Below are 17,930 nucleotides of genomic sequence, written 5' to 3'. Positions count from 1 at the left end.
AAGAGCTGGAGCAGAATGGAAGGGAACAAAATGGAAAGGGGGAAACATTAACAGCAGATTAGCGTATAAGTGAGAGTGAGATCAAAGGGATGGGGGAAAAGGACACAATTGTGTGAACAAGCTGTATACACTGAACGAAACAAAGCAAGAAGGGGAAGAAAGAAAATCAAAACAAGTACAGATACATTCAAAGTACACCGCCCCATGCCAAATAATTAAATATGCTGCAGCGCGGCATTGCCGGGGCGCCTCCGGCGTCCGGCAATACCGCAGTGCAGCTCATTGAGGCTGCATTGGGAGGGAGAGGTGTACACTAATTGATTGATTAATTGTATAATTAAAATCAATAAAAGATTATCACAAAATATTTTCATAATCAATTGGCTAATCGCATAACTAAACCACTAGTGCTTCATCCGAAGATGTATCTTTTAGAAATTTAATTAAATAAGTCATTTATAAAAAATTAAATAATTAATTGATTACTCAATAAATAATTAATCGATTAATCAATAAATAATTAATAGATGAAATGATTAATCAATAAATCAAAAATATCCTTGATAGCCACATCACTTGGTCACTCATGTCCAAATATTAGCTTCCCAGCTCAAAAGGTGCCTGAGATATTGGCCAAATGGGAAAGAAAATAAATAAATGATTAATAATGAAAATAAATAAATAATAATCATAAAAAAATTAAATTATTAATAAATTTGGTCAGAGAACACATAAACTACCACTATTTCATCAGAATCTGTAACTTAAAAAAAAAAAATTTTTTTGTCATTAATCGAATAATTAAATAATTAATCGATTAATTAATAAATCAAAAATATCCTTTGCAGCCAAATCACCTGGTCATTGGCATGTCCAAATATCAGCTTCCTAACTCAAAAGGTGCCTGAGTTAATGGTCAGAAGAGAAAGGAAATTTGATTAATTAAATAAGTACTTAATTAATCGCTAATAATTAAATAACTCATCAATTTATTGATTAATCAAAAAGAAAAATACCGTTTTTGAGAAAGGACTTGCTCACTCTTGTGCCGAAATTTCAGCTTCCTAGCTCAAAGGATGGCTGAAATATCGTCCAGACAACCAAGAAAACAAGAAAACAAGAAAGAAAACAAGAAACCAGAGTGAAAACTAAGTACTCTCTTTCAGCGTGCGTCACTGCCGAGCCCCTTTTGGTGCCCGGCAATGACGATTTGCAATGCCTGGAGATGGCATAGGAAAGGAGCGGTGTACAATAACCTGGAAAAAGGGAGTGCTTTTTGGAATGGGATAATTTGGGGGTAGAAGAGATCATGAGTATGGTCATTGGCCATTAGCCAATGTGAGTGATTGATATGCATCCCTGATCACAACGACCATCCGGAGGCCCAGGGAGTTGGCATACATTGCACAGCAATATCAAGATTTGAGAAATAATGAGAAAACACAAAGATCAACGAATGATGAAGCAATATATCAAGAAAAGAATCGAAGATACAAAAGTAGAACAAAGGAAATGTTTAGCATAATAAAGAGTAAGTCAGGAATATGCGCATAAATTGACAAACGGATCAATATAATAGAAGCCCAGAAGGTTATGGAGATGAAAAGGTAAACAATAAGTGCATAAACACACAGCTTACACAATCACTTCTCATTAAAGGAAAATGTTTCTATTTATGAGTTCCAGCTTGTAATTCAAAATTATTCAAACACATCTTTGGCAGGAAATGTAGACAACGGAAGAGGCTCTGTGGATGGGTTGAGGCAATAATAATATAGTGGGGATAGATAAGGAAAAGAATGAATTCCTTGTAAAATGTACTCCGCTCTGCTGCTCTTGCATGACACTCAATATCTCACCGTCGACGTTCGTATGCAGCACCTGGCTGTGGTTTAGCAACAGTTATGTCAAGGGTGTGGCAGTGCTGTTAATGCAGTGCCCCCCATAGGTTAGACCAGGAGTTTTTGTAGTTTGGCCAGGGAGCCGGTGAAAGCTCGCCGACTCTTCGCGAAGGACACAACGCGATCTTTAACATCCACCAACTAATGCCGGTAGACGGGATACCCAGTTTAATGTCCATCCGAGGGACGGCACACACACCGATGAATCGCCCTTCCTGCAAAACACCACGATGACAATTTATGCCTGGGCCAAGAACTTTACAAGAGAAAGAAAGGCCAAAGTAACCTGTTCTTAACATTGCATTTTAGAGAATATGGCAGAAACTCCATGAGCACGTATTAGTGTCATCATGTGATCCTCTGAGTGATCCCACTTCTGACACCAGCTTTAAATTACATAAATACGGCACAGCTCAAATTTATAACCACTGTTTTATAACCAGAAACATGAATGTATAGATTTGCCGTACCACAAAAAGGAAATAGCAAAAATTCAGACTTGGGCCCTCCCAGCAATGTATAATGCTGTGCACCAGGGTAACGCGAGGTACGGTACTGTACTGCCATTTGTTATTCCGCCATCTTGCTTGATCCTTTAATTAACACGACAGCTGCTTCAGTAAGGAAAACGTTTACAGTTGAATTGGCGAGACCGAGGCAAAGCCCGTTGAATGCAATGGAAGACGGACTTTTTAATTGTGGAGCAATGTGGATTTTGTGAACGGTACTATCTCCCTTATTATTACCATCCATGGCTACTAGGCCCTGAGACAGAATCCTTTTCAGAAACAAGAACAGTGGGATATTTTAAAATCTCCACGAACTTACGGTCAGGTATAAGTAGGAACAAGAACCAATATGATGGTGCGATGCTGTGGCGGTGATGCTACGCCCTTTGCACAAATCATTTAATTTGCTTCGAGCTCAGTAATGCAAACATACATTGAATATCATGCTCTTTCGCCATCTTGGCACACTCAGTGGCACCTTTCCAATTGCCCTCAGCCTGTTAGAACCCTGGGAGTGGGAAGTTTGGATTCACTGGCCAGACTCAGCACACTTCCACTTTTTCCCCCCAAAATGAAAATCGATGGACAGTGTGCATTCGAGAGTATGCAGAATACGTAGAATAATGCGACGTCAATGGTACTATATCTATTATACAAATGGAGTGACAGAAGTTTTGGGATGACCCGTATATCTATAGATATTTAAACGCCATTATCACTCTGTCTCTCTCTCTCTCTCGCTCTCTCGCTCTCTCGCTCTCTCGCTCTCTCGCTCTCTCTCTCTCCTGCTCTCTCTCTGTAGCTCCTCGCTCTCTCTGTAGCTCCTCGCTCTCGCTCTCTCCTCTCTCTCTCTGTAGCTCCTCGCTCTCGCTCTCTCCTCTCTCTCTCTGTAGCTCCTCGCTCTCTCTCTCTCTCTCTCTCTCTCTCTCTCTCTCTCTCTCTCTCTCTCTCTGTAGCTCCTCGCTCTCTCTCTCTCGCCGCCCCCTTCTGGATGGTTGTGAGTCGTGCGTGGGTGTGGTAATCATGGCGGCTGTGGGTGTTGAGCTGTGAGTACGGTGCTGTGTTGGTGGTCTTTCCTATCCTCCTTTCACTCCATTTGTGTCCTTGTACGAGTTTGTGAAGTTTTCTCCGTGTTTCCCTTCTGCTCTTGAGACGAGAGAGGGAGAGAGAGACAGCACGGTAACGGTTAGCCACCTGTATTAATTTATAACGTGGGTTGGTTATATCGTGCCGATTATTTATTTATTTATTTACTTATTTAACTAATTTTGATTTGTTTGGTTAGTTTATTGCATTGTTACTGTTTAGTTTGTTTAGTTGATTGCCGATAAATGGCTAATAGGAATAGTCAAAGGACTGCTGATCGTGTTAGTGATGAGGTGTTATCGCGTAAGCACGGGCTGTGCCTTGTTCCGCCGGAAGACGTGCAAATGGACGATGTTCTACTTGCAATCGGGGATTTGATCGGGGTAAATGACATTCGTGCTGCGTCTCGAATGAACCACAAAGTGGTGGTTTTCGTGTCACAAGTTAGCCTTGCAGACATCGTGGTGCAAAACGGGTTAACGTTGGGGAACGACCAATTTGTCCCGGTATCGTCCATGGACACGCCGGCGGTTAAAGTTATTTTAAGTAACGTTCCGCCCTTTCTGAGGAATGAAGAAATCCTACGAAAATTAGGGGAGCATGGGACTGTCGTCTCACGAATTATCACGGTCCCCCTGCGAACCAGGAACGGAAGGCTGAAGCATGTCGAGTCGTTTAGACGTTTTTGTTTCGTCGGACTAAAGGATGAGGCAAAACAGCTGAACATATCTATAAATTTTAAAATAGGAGATCATGATTACCGGATCTTTGCAGCTACTGAGACCTTGATTTGCTATACATGTGGGGCATACGGACACACTCGGCAGTATTGTCCTGATGTGAGGAAGAGTTATGCCACAGCAGCTGGGGCAGCCCCCCCCCCACCCCCCCACCTGTAAATGACTTGAACGACCCTGTAGATGAGCCAGGTGTCGAAAAAAGGTCAACACCGGAATACGAGGGTGCGGGTGACAGTGGTGCTGGTGGAGAAGCCCATACGGTAGTGGAGCAACCATATGTGGAGGAGAGGCTGCAACCTCAAGAACAAAGGGACTTCGAGGAGGTGAAGCTGATGGAGACCGAGTCGAGGAGAAACTTGAAACGCTCTCTTGCGAGCGATGAGAATGGAGGAAAAGGAAACAAAATGGTTCTCATGCAGGAAGATGGTAATACAGACCAACCTGATGACCATGAGCAAAATGGTAATGCAATAGGTAGAGATGCGAATCTGCCCATTTCACAGGATGAAGAGAATCGAAGCATTACCGAGTGTGTCACCGTGTGTGATGGTGGACACCCTGCACCATGCGACGAGCAGTCAAGGCCCCCCATCTCAACGGAAGATGATGAGAAAGAGATCGATAAGTCGGTGGCAGACAGCAACGATGGGGTAGTTGGTGCCATGCAGACGCAACAAAAAATACCATGGTGACAATGACACAGATGAGGTGCCAGTACCTGACACACCACTGGGTGAGAGTGGGGTCGAGGCTGATGAGGAAGGATGCAGTCTTGCTGCCCTGAGTGAGTCTCAGAAGGAGCAGGTGAGGCAAGCAGAGGTGACAAAAGGGAAAGTCATTGATTTCTTAAACGTAACGTTTAGACAACGTCACGTTGTAATTAGAGATCACTTCCCTGATGTTCAAGCTTTCATTAAGGTTTCGAAACCTCTTTTACAGAAAAATGACCCCATGCTCTCAGAGCCTCAATTTCAACGTCTTCGCAAAGCAGTAACAAAGGCGAACAAAGAATTGCAGGCAGACGGTGAGCTACCACCTTAGAATGACAACGTGAGAAATACATATTGCCTCCCTGAACATCAATGGGGGATGTGCCCCCTTACGGAAAATTCAAGCAATCCAGGCAATGGAGAGGGTAAAAGCAGATGTCATTCTATTGCAAGAGACCCATGCCACAAACAATTTGGCAGCTGAATGGTGTAAACTTTTTAAAGGGCAATGGTGGCTGAGTGGGGTTTCCACACCCAAGGCTGGTGTTGCCATCGCCTTAAGTCCCAGGCTTCCCACTCAGAGTGTTATTTATAGGGAGGTCTATAAGGCACATTTGATAGCGGTGGAGTTCTACTGCAATACACAAAAGCTTATTATAGTAAATGTGTATGCACCAAGTGAACCTATAGAAAGAAGAACATTCTTTTCCACACTGCGGGACTTTGTAGAGGGACTGGATCCAGCTGCTCTCACCTGTATCGCAGGGGACTTTAACTGTACAATTGATCCTTCAGTTGACAGGAGTGGACATGAACCCCACGGCGCTTCTGCAAAGGTGTTAGCGAGCCTCATCAAGAACTATTGTTTTGAGGATGTGTGGAGGTTGCAGCATCCAACTTCACGGGCCTACACATGGTGCAGATGTCATGATGGCGTCATATCAAGGGCAAGGCTGGACAGGATCTATATCAATAAGCCAATGCTGAATGTGGTGTCCACTACCCAAATACTCCCAACAGGGTTTTCAGATCATAATTTAGTGGCAATGTCCTTTAAATTACCCCTGACATCAGGAGGTAGCGCATACTGGTCACTCAATACTCGGTTGTTAAGTGATAAGAAATTTAAAGATGCCTTCCGAACCGTGTGGGGGAAAATCCGGTCATCTAAGCTTGAGCATGCCAACCTTCGCATATGGTGGGACCTTGCAAAGTGTCAAGTTAAAACGTTTTGTCAACAGTATAGTCTGTTTACTACTAAAATGCAAAGTCTCTCAATTGACTCATTAAAGGCCGAAATTGCAGAATTGGAACAGAATCGTAATGGGGCTGGGAAAGATTTTGGATATGATCAGTTGCTGTGGACAAAAAGGTCATTACTGACCGAAATGGTGAGGCAGCGGGCAATGGGTACCTTGGTGCGTATGAGGATGAGCTACTTGACTTTGGATATGCCAAATAAGGACTTCTTTAGCTTGGAGAATTCGGTGAAAAACTCGCAGCAAATTCATAAGCTCTGTACTGCTAATGGGTCAACGGTTACCTCCCAACTGGAGATTAAAGCGGCCTTGAAAGCATTTTACTCTGACCTGTATTCTGCCCAGAGTATCAACAGTGAGGCGATACAGGAGCTGATTGCTGGGCTCCCAGAAGTCGAGGAGGACAAGCAGCACACACTGGAATCGTCAATTTCACCTGATGAACTTGAAGCAGCCATGCGAGGCTTGAAAGATGGTAAAGTCTCGGGGATTGACGGGCTGCCTGGAGAGTTTTATAAGACATTTTGGAATCTTGTGGGACCGGATCTGCTTGAAGTCCTTGACGAAAGCCTTCGTGCTGGAGAACTTCCTCTGTCCTGTAGAAGGGCGGTCGTATGCCTTTTGCCGAAGCCTGGGAACATTCAACTCATTGAGAACTGGCGACCTGTTTCCTTACTGTGTACTGACTACAAAATCTTGTCTAAAGTACTAGCGAATCGGCTGAAAGAGGTGATCAGCTCTGTCATACAGCCGGATCAAACCTACTGTGTTCCTGGACGGTCCATGCATGATAACCTGTTTCTGGTAAGAGATATTATTTCCTGTAAAAAGTATGTGCCTGCCAGTTTTGGATTATTGTTTCTGGATCAAACAAAGGCTTTTGATCGTGTTGATCATGCATACTTGTTTTCGGTTCTTAAGGGGATGGGCTTTGGTGAAACCTTCACAGCATATGTTAAACTGTTATATACAAACACTTTCTGTATGTTGAAAGTAAATAATAACTTATGCTCCCCCTTTTCCTTTCGACGGGGTATCCGCCAAGGCTGTCCTCTCTCGGGACTGTTGTACACAATTGCCCTTGAACCACTTTTGGCATCCTTCAGGAAACGATTGCCTCAGGATATGGGGGTAGAGGGGTTAAAATTTGTCGTAACAGCTTATGCTGATGATGTTTGTGTTTTACTTAAAGGCCCGGGCAGTGTAGCTGCAGTACAGCAGTGCTTAAAAGACTTCTCTGCAGCCTCTTCTGGTGAAGTAAACTGGAGTAAAAGTGTAGCCTTGTGGTGTAGTTCAGGTAACCCCTCAGTCATATCACCACCATCACTCCCACAAAATCTGGTATGGAAAACAGACGGGGTCAAATATCTTGGAGTTTATCTTGGAAACCATGAAATGGAAATGAGGAATTGGGAAGGAGGTGTGGAACAAATCACATATCGTTTAAAATCATGGAAAGGACTACTGCGGTCTCTTTCATACAGAGGCCACGCTCTTGTTATCAATAACCTGATTGCAGCGAGATTGTGGCATAAAGTCATTACCCTGCAGCCACCCAAGGAGCTGATCCCTGCCATCCAGAGGAAGTTGATAGACTTTTTTTGGAGCGGCTACCACTGGCTGCGGCCCAGTATACTGTACCACCCTCGGAAGGAGGGGGGCCAAGGAGTCATTGACGTCTCTGGGCGGCTTATGGCTTTTCGCCTGCAGTCTGTGCAGAGACTACTGTATGCGGAGGAGCTGCCCTGGCGCCCATTTGCACATTTTCTATTACAACAGGCTGGTGGAATGAACTATGATCAGCACCTTCTCTTGGTGGACCTTGATTGTGTCAGCAGTGCTTCACTTCCCGCTTTTTATCGGAGTTTGCTGGATGCATGGAAAGGCCTTGAGGTTAAACGTTGTCTTGAGGCATATAATTGTCGTAATTTCCTCCAAGAGCCTCTGTTCTATAACAGCTTTTTCCCATGTATTCCTCGTAGCCATGCTTTAATTCAAAAATTCATCAAAGGAGGTGTAAGCAAAGTGAGTGATCTAAGGGATGCATCTGGAACCAAGTGGAGGTCTGCTGGGGTGGTGGCGACAGGTGTTTGTGTAGCATCTGTTCGAGTTGTTCAACAAATCAAACAGGTAGTCGTAAAAAAATTCAGGCAGCTAAACATTGGCTGGGAAGGTGCCGGAATTGTCGAAGATCTTCGACTATCTTTCCCCGAAATCAAGGTGCTGCCCTCTGTCCAGTCCAATGATGATGGGTTTCCCTCCCCCTTTCACTTAGTAACTAAGGCTGGTGTCCTTAAACTCGTGAAGGGGAAAGAAGTCTCATCCCTGTCTGGAGCGATGCGTGTGGCCTTGTGGTCAGAACGGTTAGGGCCGGGGTTTCCCTCTACTCCACTGTGGCATAATATGTTTGTTCCACCCATCTATGGGTTCTTAGCGGATATCCAATGGAGGCTAACACATTGGGCTCTCCCCTCAAACACTTTTATCCACCATCTTAATGCCTCGGTGCCTGTAAATTGTCCCTTCTGCGAACAGGAGGAGGACCTTTTTCATGCATATGTCCAGTGCAGGAGGTTAGCACCTCTACTTTCTGTGATTGCACACCTTTCTTATAAATTATCCTTCACTTTTACCTTGCATATGTTTATTTTTGGTGTACCCTTTACCTCCTCTTGTAAAAATGCTGGTGCCTTGATGAATTTCCTGATTGCCATTGCAAAATATGCAATTTATAAGTCAAGGAAAATTAAAATTGATAAATGTTATGGTGATGACGTCATTCCAATATTTAAAGGGCTGGTGTCAGCAAGATTAAGGCTGGAATTTGATCACCATATGAGCAACGGGAATATTGAATTTTTTGAATGGAAATGGTGCACTCACGAGGCCTTGTGTGTGGTTCAGGACTCGAAACTCGTCATGATGTTTTAAGAATTGCATCAAGAGTGTGATGCTTTGGTGTTGTTGTACCTTTTTTTTCTCTGCCCCTGCTTGTAAATACCCTCGCGGTATAGGTGTAACGAACTCAAGCAGACTCCATCGTGCCGGAAGTGGAAAGCGCGTTTATTGACGCGGTGATGATTCACTCGTGTCTGACGAATAAGCGCGTCCGATAAACCACAACAACAATGCAAATACAAGTCAGAATAATACGTTACATCCTCCTTTCTTTCAAGGAAGCCACTTTAAAGGAAACCAGCAAAGCAAATAACTCTATAAAGTAAAACTTACACTGAATTAATTAGCAAACAGCATCACATTCAGATCACGTGAATCAATTGATTTAAATTTAAAGATCCAGACGTCTGGGAGGGTTAACCGCTCTGCCGCTCCTTGTGATGAACTTGGTATTTCTGGGAGATGCAGTGGCTCGAGGCGATGACACTGTTGGGAGACTTTGGGATTCAGATGCTTGCTCACTTGGACTTGGGGACTTGCAGCAGTTCCCCACTGGGGTGTCCTGTTGAGTGGTGGGATCAGGGAAGTCCCTCATGTCCTGGGAAGAGTAAAAGCGAGAGAGTGGCTGACTTCCCACCGGGCCAACATTGGCTGAATGAGGCACTCTGCGGAGATGGAGCCTGTTACGCCGGTACACATTGTTTGGGGTCCTCAGCAAATATGACCGGGGGCTGTTGTGGCGCGCCTCAACTACAGCCGGAATCCAATGCCTGGCCTCCGGGTTTGGCAACATCCTAACACTGTCTCCCGGCTGGAGCGGTGGCAAATCTGACATAGATGGCTTGTCATGATAGTATTTTTGTTTCTCCTTCTGTGTGTCAAGGCGTGATCTCACAAGGTGATGGTCATACCGCGCAGGCATGAGAAGAGTGCGGTTGCAAGGCAGTGTGTTTCTGGGGCGTCTTCCCATTAGGAGCTGAGCCGGGGACAAGTTTATTCCTTCAAGTGGAGTGGTGCGGTAGTCTAGCAGGGCTAAGTACTTATCTGCTGACTTCTTCCAGAGCCTTTTCACTGTCTGGATCGCTCTTTCTGCCTCTCCATTGGCACGTTGGTGCTTGGGGGACACAATGTCGTGAGTTATGCCATATTCTTTGCAAAACTGAGAAAATTCCTCTGACGTGTACTGACTTCCGGAATCGCTTCGCAGCTTCTCTGGAATACCATGTCGACAAAACTGCTGCTTGAGAGCTTCGATTACAGAGCGAGCTGTAATGTCCTTGAGGCAATCCACCTCCACAAACTTGGAGTAATAATCGACCGTGAGCAAATACTGCTTTGATTCGAAGTCAAAAACGTCGCTTCCAACTTCGATGAATGGAAGATCAGGCGTGTAAGTCGGCAAGAGAGGCTCCCGTTGCTGAGCGCTTTGATACTCTGCACACTTGCAACAATTCCGTACAGTTTCTTCGATGTCAGAGTTCATTGAGGGCCAATACATGACCTCGCGAGCACGCTGCTTACACTTGTTCACTCCGAGGTGCGATTCATGAATCAAGCTCAGCATTCTGGGTCTGAGGCTTGGCGGGATGACAAGGCGCATGCCTTTGTAGACAACACTGTCTGAGACTGCCAATTGCGTTCTGGAGTCAAAGTACGGACGGACCTGTGCTGGGACTTCCTTTCGGGAGTCAGGCCATCCACTTGCAATGACACCGCAGAGAAGGCTCATTTGACTCAGAGTAGCTTCCTGGATTTCGAGGTATTTCCCACTCGTGATCGCAAGGAACTGGAACATGTTCACAGGCTCAAGGTCTTTCCCAGCTTCTGAGTCGGTGTCCGGTAGAGGTGCACGGGACAATGTGTCGGGGAGCACCATCTCAGAACCACGGCAGTAGTTAACCTCCAAGTCATACCGTTGAAGCTTGAGCAACATACGCTGTAAACGCATGGGAGAAGATAGGAGAGGCTTCTTGAAGATTTCCTCAAGGGGTTTATGGTCATTATATACCACTACTGATTTTCCAAAGATATAGTAGTGAAATGCTTCTGTTGCATGGACGATTGAGAGCATTTCCTTCTCAATCATAGCGTAGCGACACTCAGTATCGGTCATACTGCGTGATGTGAACGCTATAGGGTTGCCATTCTGGAGCAAACAGGCTCCTACAGCGTTTTGGCTGGCATCGGCTTGTATTTCAACTGGCTGACTTACATCGTAGTACTGAAGGACCGGGGCCGAAATACATGCTTGCTTCAGCTTCTTGAAGGACAGCTCCTGAGCTGACTGCCAGGAGAACTCCACGTCCGCCTTGCAGAGATCACGGAGAGGCTTGCTCGTGTCACTTAGGTTGGGGATAAACTTCCCTAAATACTGAACGAATCCAAGGAAACGCTTGACGCCTTGTTTGTCTGTTGGACGTGGCATTTTCTCAACTGCCTTCGTCTTGAATGGATCTGGTAGCACTCCTTCTGCAGTAAGCAGGTGGCCTACATAAGGGACTGAGGTTCGCCGGATGAGGCATTTTCGGAAGTTTAGTTGCAGGTTATAACTTGTAGCTCGTTGCATAACTCGCTTCAGTACACAGTCGTGGTGGGTGATGTCACGACCAGCAACTAAAATGTCATCCATTACCGCTGTTGCCCATTCTATCCCTTCTAGCATCTGGTCCATGATTCGCTGGAATATCTCCGGCGAGCACCTCAATCCATAAGGGAGACGCAGCCAGCGGTATCTCCCTACAGGTGTATTGAACGTGGTCAAGAATGAAGAAGGCTCGTCAAGGCGAATTTGCATGAACCCACTGCGGGCGTCAAGCACAGAAAATACTTTGGCTCCAGGGATTTGAGCTAAAACTTCCTGAACAGTTCTCATTGGGTAGTGCTCACGTTTTGTGCACTTGTTTAAGTCTTTGGGGTCTATACAGATGCGGACTTTGCCGTTGCGAAGAGCTACTACCATGGAACTCACCCACTCAGTCGGTCGTTCTACCTTCGCGATGTGACCTTCGGTGACCATCTCTTGTAGCTTGTCAACTATTTGCTCTCTCAATGCTGCAGGCTGTCTGCGAGGAGCGTGAACTACTCCCTGTGACCCTTCTACAAGCTTGATCCGATAAGTTCCGGGAAGAGTTCCAGTTGTCTTGGCAACTTCTGGAAACTCAGAGATTACTGCTTCCTGAGACACATTGACTAGAGGCTGAACAAGAGACAACTTATCGAGCTTGACAATGAGGCCTAGGGCTTCCGAGGTAGCGCCTGACATTACATTCTCCTGATCGAGGTCAATGACCTCAAAACTGGCTCTAACGGTCTTGTTTTTGTGAGAGAGAGGGAGTGTCACGGTACCGACAGGATGGATAGTATGGTTCGAGTATGTTTTAAGAACTTTATGCGATGATTGTAGATCGCCTGTGAGGTGCTGGACTAACTGGTAGTCGTTGAGTGTTAGTGTGTTGCACCTTGCACCCGTGTCAATCCGGAACCGAGTCGGCTGACCCAGCAACGTGACGGTCTGTGCCCACTTGTCATGAGTAGCCGTATTGATGCTTGGTTGTAGAGCGGAGATCCTTAAAATTTCAGATTCCTTGACGAGTTCTTGAGGAAGATCTACATGATCTAGACTGGTCTCCTCATCAAGGGACTTTAGGTCGCGCAGTCTCTTCCGACACGCCGCAAACCAGTGACCAGGCTTCTTGCAGTAGGAGCAGCTAGAATTAATTGCTGGACACTTGGCTTGCCTGTGCACTGACTGGCCACATTTGCTGCAGGGACCGTCATTCCGAAACCGATTCTCAGCTTTGAACAGCTCGGTGGCTTGTGTATGCCTATCAGGCTTGCTCTTACAACGTTGAGTCTGGTGCTGAGTTCGTTCGTTTTCAGATCTGAGGGCTGAGATGAGAGCATCTTCATCTCGGACTATTCTCATATGTTTCTGCGAGAGCTCTAGCTGTTGGCCAATTTCTATAGCTTTAGCTAGTGAGAGCTCCTCACCCCTATCGAGTAATTTCTCTTGGACCCTCTTATCATGGCTGCCATCAATGATGCAATCGACGATTATGTCGTCTGGGTCTTGGTAATCGCAATCCATGAGAATTATCCTCAGATCTTTTATGAAATGATCAAAAGACTCACCACTCCGCTGGCGCCTTTGCTTCAGTCGGTGTCTGGCAACTCTTTTGTTCTTTCTGGGCTGCACATAGTTCTGGAATTTGTTCAGCACTTCCTGCGGGTCGTCTTTCTCTCCTTCCTCCCAAGATAGAGTTTGGTAGATTTGACGACCTTGTTCGCCGATCCACGTTCCGAGCCATCCTGCTTGACGAGGCTTCGTTATGTCTGCGAGCGGCCCTGACAAGACAAAACTGACGTGATTTCTGAACCGGCAAAACTCCTGGTAGAGATCCAGACTCTCCCAGTCGATCGAGGGATGATCAAAGTTCGGAGATGCCATATTTATGGAGACGAATGGCGGCTTATGGCGTGAATATCAACGAACTTCTGACACCATGTAACGAACTCAAGCAGACTCCATCGTGCCGGAAGTGGAAAGCGCGTTTATTGACGCGGTGATGATTCACTCGTGTCTGACGAATAAGCGCGTCCGATAAACCACAACAACAATGCAAATACAAGTCAGAATAATACGTTACAATAGGTTGACATCCTAGTGCATTTTTGTGGAAATAAATGGTATCCATTCTCATTCTCTCTCTCTCTCTCTCTCTCTCTCTCTCTCCCTCTCCGAATGAAAATGTCAAACTCATTGAGTGCAAATGGTGTAATAATGAAGCATTATGTGTTGTAAATGAATCGGATTTGTACTTTTTTCTTTTTAACATTAAGAACTGTTGTTTTTATTTTTATTTTTCTCTCCTGTAAAAATGGAACTTGACCTGGTGTATTTTTTTGTGAAATAAATGGTGTTGCAAATTCAATTCTCTCTCTGTAGCTCCTCGCTCTCTCTCTCTCTGTAGCTCCTCGCTCTCCCCCTCTCTCTCTCTGTAGCTCCTCGCTCATGTTGTTTTCATCCTCTCCCCACCTCCCTTTTTACCTTTCCCTTTCCTTTGTTTTTTTTTCCTTTTGTGCTTTTGTCGTGTCTGTTGACCTTTTTCCTCCCTTCCTGCTTCGTTACCACATGTCCCTCTTTTTCCCCCCCTTCGAGACAGAGAGAGGGAGAGCCAGCACGGTGAGGGTTTGTTTAAACGACGGTTTTTCCTAACGTGGTTTAAACCGTTCTTTCGTTTTTAGTTATTTAATATATATTTTTTTCTATTCTTTTTTTTGGGATTATACAAATCTATTTGCTTTCACTTCGTTTCTCCTTTGACGATATGGCTAATAGGAGTAGCCAGAGGCCTGCCGATCGTGTTACCGATGAGGGTTTATCGCGTAAGCACGGGCTGTGCCTTGTCCCGCCGGAGGGAGTGGAAATGGATGCCGTTTTGCTCGCGATTGGGGATTTGATCGACGTGAGTAATATTCGTGCCGCGTCCCGTATGAATCACAAAATTGTGGTATTTGTTTCGCAAATAAGTCTGGCCGATATTGTTGTGCAGAATGGTTTGACCTTGGGAGACGATCTGTTTGTTCCTGTGTCGTCGATGGACACGCCGGCAGTTAAAGTCATTTTGAGCAATGTTCCGCCTTTTCTAGGAAATGAGGAAATCCTGCACAAGCTAGGTGAGTTTGGTACTGTCGTCTCTCGAATCATGAGGGTTCCTCTACATACGAGAAATGGCAGGTTGAAGCACGTACAATCGTTTGGACGTTTTTGTTTTGTTGTTTTAAAAGACGCAGCGAAGCAGTTGAACACCTCCCACACCTTTAAAGTCGGCGAACATGAATATAGGATCTTCATGGCGACCGAGACCTTGATCTGCTACGGATGTGGAGCACACGGACACACTAAGCAGTATTGCCCAGACGCCAAGAAGACGTACGCTACAGCAGCTGGGTCGCCCCCCCCCCCCTGTGACTGATGCAGTGCCCCCCGTTCATGCGCCTGGTGGGGTACAGAGATCCACACCAGAAGACCAGGGTGTGGCAGTGGTGGCGGTGTTGCTGAGGTTAGTGCAGCAGGGGAGCACCCAGTCGATGTGGACAAGAGGCTGCAACCTCAAGATAATATGGTTTTTGAGGAGGTATTGATGAAAGGCACCGAGGCTAAGAGGAACCTAAAATGTACCTTTTTGAGCGCCGAGGTGGAAGACAAAGGTAGCAAAGTGATACTCGTACAAACAAACAGTATCTCAGACTTTCCTGATGATTCTCGGCAAGCTGGGCAGGGTGGTGACGAAACAGAGGAGAGTAGGACTTCACCCCTAGCTCTTGTTGAAGAAAATCAATGCACCAGTATTGGTTGTGATGATGGGACCATTGTCCCTTGTGACAACGAGCAGTCCCAGGTCCTGAGTGACAACGGTTGTTGCTCACATCCGGTTGAAACGACCAAGGATGATGGTCCAAGCAGACCTATAATAGGCAGCAGTGGTGGCACAGATGTGTCCCTGATGATGCAACAAGAAGACTGCAGTGTTGATGACACAGAAGGTGTGCCAGCACCTGACACACAACAAAGGAGTTTCAACGTTGATGTGGTGAGGGAGCTGGATGAGGAAGCTCAAAGCCTTGTGTCTGTGAATGATAATCAAGGAGAAGAACAGATGGAAGCAACAAAGGAAAACGTCATCAGTTTCCTAAACGAGACGTTTAGGCAACGCTATGTTGTGATCAAAGACCATTTTCCCGATGTGAAAACTTTCATCAGGGCTGCAAGACCCCTCCTGCAAAGAAATGACCCAATGGAAATCTCGGAGGCCCAATTTCAGCGTCTTTGGAAAGCGGTCACAAAGGCGAATAAGGAATTGCAGGTGGAGGGTGAGTTACCTTTGTAAATGGCATTGCGAGAGATATAGTATCGCATCCCTGAATATCAATGGGGGTTGTACCCCCTTACGAAAAATTCAGACAATTCAGGCGATGGAGAGGGTGAAAGCCGACATCATCCTGATACAGGAGACTCATGCTACGAACACCCTGGTTGCTGAATGGGGAAAACTTTATCGAGGGCAGTGGTGGCTGAGTGGTTTTACCACACCCAAAGCTGGTGTTGCCATCGCCTTGAGTGATAGAATCCCTGCTCGGAAGATTGTCTTTAAGGAAATTTATAAGGGACATCTGATAGCGGTGGATTTCTATTGCAACACGCAAAGGATCATCATTGTGAACGTATATGCACCGAGTGAGCCCATGGAAAGAAGAGTGTTCTTTTCCACTCTGCATGACTTTGTAAAAGGACTGGATACAACCGCTTTCATCTGTATTTCTGGTGATTTCAATTGCACTATCACTCCTTCCGTAGACAGGACCGGTCATGAACCCCATCCTGCTTCTACGAGGATTTTGGAGAACATCATCAAAAATCAGCATTTGAAAGATGTTTGGAGGTTGCAACACCCAACTTCACGGTGCTATACGTGGTGCAGATGCCATGATGGGAGGATATCAATGGCAAGGCTAGACAGATTCTACGTGAATAAGCCATTGCTAAACGTGATGGCCACAACCCAGATACTCCCAACTGGTTTCACAGACCATTACCTGGTTTCAATGGGTTTTAATTTGCCTCTGGCCTCAGGTGGTAGTGCGTATTGGTCACTTAATACCCACCTGCTGAATGATATGAGATTCAAAGAGGCTTTTCGAGCCGTGTGGGAAAGAATTCGGTCCTCCAAATTTGAGCATGCTAACCTTCGACTGTGGTGGGACCTCGCAAAGGGTCAGGTCAAATCGTTCTGTCAACAATATAGTCTTTATGCCACTAAATTGAAAAATCTCTCGATTGATTCATTAAAGGCTGAAATCGCAGCCCTGGAGGAAAACATTAATACGGCTGGGAAAGACACGACAGGTGACCGGCTGCTATGGACTAAAAAGGCAATGTTGACTTAACTGGTACGACAGCGAGCAATGGGCACCCTGGTACGCATGAGAATGAGTTATTTAACGTTGGATATGCCAAATAAGGCCTTGTTTGGTTTGGAGAACTCTGTCAAAAAATCACAACAGATTCACGGGCTACGTGCTGCTAATGGGTCAATAGTGACCTCGCAACATGAGATTGTCTGTTTTGAAGGGTTTTTATACAAACTTGTACTCCCCCCAGAGCATAAGTAATGAGACCTTGCATGAGCTGACTACTGGGCTTCCAAGACTTGAGGAGGACCAGCAACGCACATTGAACATGTCAGTTTCGGCTGCTGAACTTGAAACTGCTATGCGGAGCTTGAAGGATGGTAAAGCCTCTGGGATTGATGGTTTGCCCGGAGAGTTCTATACACAAAGAATTAAGTTAAGCACCCCTACACAACGAATTAAGGTAAGCACCCCCTAATATATATTCTTTGTGTATATGTATACATTGGCATATATTCTAAGGTATGTGAGATCAAATAATGATTGGTATGACAATAACCTGCCACAGCAACGCATACGACGGCTTACAGGGTCTATGAGACGTAGGGTTGAGTCAGTGATCCGATCACGTGGGTCCTACACACGTTATTGACGCAAAGATCGCTAGAGGTCTTCTCAGAACAATGACTGTACGTTAGAAAACATAAACGTCATCCACACTGTCCGTGATGGACCTATAGCTCCATACTTAAATTGAGGTGAAAATATGCCTAAAATTCCCAAAAATTTTCACCTTAAATTATTCAGAATAAAATATTGAAAACGGCATGATTGTTATGTTTTTATGTGACCATAATATCACTTCTCCAGAAAATATAGCAATATCATGGGTATATTACACTGTTTTGACGACAAC

Source organism: Myxine glutinosa, chromosome 11 (assembly GCF_964187855.1).
Source record: "Myxine glutinosa chromosome 11, kmMyxGlut1.1, whole genome shotgun sequence".
NCBI lineage: Eukaryota > Metazoa > Chordata > Myxini > Myxiniformes > Myxinidae > Myxine > Myxine glutinosa.
This window is presented reverse-complemented; position numbering follows the sequence as displayed.